The sequence below is a fragment of the Lipotes vexillifer genome, unplaced genomic scaffold, assembly GCF_000442215.2.
Source record: "Lipotes vexillifer unplaced genomic scaffold, Lipotes_vexillifer_v1.1 scaffold496, whole genome shotgun sequence".
NCBI classification, from domain to species: Eukaryota; Metazoa; Chordata; class Mammalia; order Artiodactyla; family Lipotidae; genus Lipotes; species Lipotes vexillifer.
The window spans coordinates 531,465-532,865 of NW_006786690.1; the positions used below are offsets into that span (position 1 = coordinate 531,465).

General features: G+C 48.6%; 1 protein-coding gene across 1 annotated transcript in view; it reads left to right on the forward strand.

The window, feature by feature from the left end:
* AHDC1 (AT-hook DNA binding motif containing 1) overlaps window positions 1–1,099 on the forward strand; it is a 16,544-nt gene extending 15,445 nt beyond the window's left edge. The window contains exon 2 of the mRNA XM_007459086.1: window positions 857–1,099. The gene's annotated coding sequence lies outside the window, so the exon portion shown is untranslated. The remainder of the gene's footprint in view (window positions 1–856) is intronic.
* The last annotated feature ends 302 nt before the right edge of the window (window positions 1,100–1,401 follow it).

The following is a 1,401-nucleotide window of genomic DNA, read 5'->3' on the forward strand; positions in this document are numbered from 1 at the left end:
GACTCGAGATTTTCTGAGCTTCAGGAAGGCGGGGTGCAGCCAAACACAGATGGCATTGTGTTGGGCAATTTCTTTATTCAGACAGACTTCCTCATCACCTCACCCCTCTAAGGAACAGAATGACATTGATAGGGAATGGGGAGAAGGTTGGATTTGGAAGAAATTAAAGCGCTGGTTCACACCTGTGCTGTGCTAAGGCCCTGGCTTCGCATTATGTCATTCCTCAGAACAGCCTAGGTAGGAGGAATTACTACACGAACTGTTACATGAGGAAGCCGAGGCTTGGGGAGCCTAGCTGGCCCAGGCCCCATGAAGATGATGACTAGTACTAATTAGAATCATTTATGACACATTTATGGACCAGGCTTAATCTGCCTCAAACCACTGAACCTTCCCAACAGATTTACGGGATAGTTCTGTTATCCCCTTTTTACAGATGAGTAAACTGAGGCTCACAAAGATTCACTGACTTGCCCAAGGTCACAGAGCTATTAAATGGTGGTGCTAGCCTTTGAATTCAGCTGTGTCTGACTCAGGAGCTCAAGTTCTGAACAGATTGCACTGCCTGGAATCCCGGTTCCTCATCCAGCACATCCTTTACCTCTCAGTGGTGTGGGCCTTGGACACACACCTATTTTACGGATGGGGGAAGTGAGCTCAGAGCAGACCAGAAGCAGTCCGGAGGCTCATGGATGGGGCCACTTGGAATTTTCTGGGAGAAGGAACAATGCAGTTCCCTTCTCTCAGAATCCTGGTAGGAACCAGGTGGAGGTTCCGCTTTTAGCCTCCCTGTTCCCGGAGCTCAGGGTCTGTCCCTGCCGCTGACTTCTGCCTCTTCTCTTGTGTTTCTCTGCAGCTTTCAGAAAACCAACGCCAAGACCCCTCCCAGCGTCCACATGGTCCTCCGGCAGGCGCCTGCCCCTCTGCCTCCCGCCCCACCTCCCCTGCACCCCCTGCAGCCCCATCGCCCCCCCCACCCCTCCCTGCCCATCTCCTCCACGCAGAAGCCGAAGGTGAGCCCTTTCTGCACAAAACCAGCAATTGTAAATACTTTTTAAAAATGTACAAAACTTAAAAACAAAACACAGTTTTAGAAAAAGACAAAAAAAAAGAGAGAGAGAGAGAGAGAGAGAACGCGAGCGTGTGCAAGAGGTTGCGAGCGGGGCCTCAAGGTGTCCAGAGCCCCTGCAAGTATGCACTGAGAAATTTATCTACAGGTCGTTTGACAAAAATGAACAATATCCTATTTATTGTATATACTGTTTTATTATAAATTGTGGATTGTATATTGCATTCTGTAAACCTGCTGTGGTCCCGTGGTGTGCAAATTCGCATGGTGGGGGGGAGGGGGAAGAACCTCTTGCGGGAGCTTTTTTTTTTTTTTTTTTTTTTTTTTTTTTT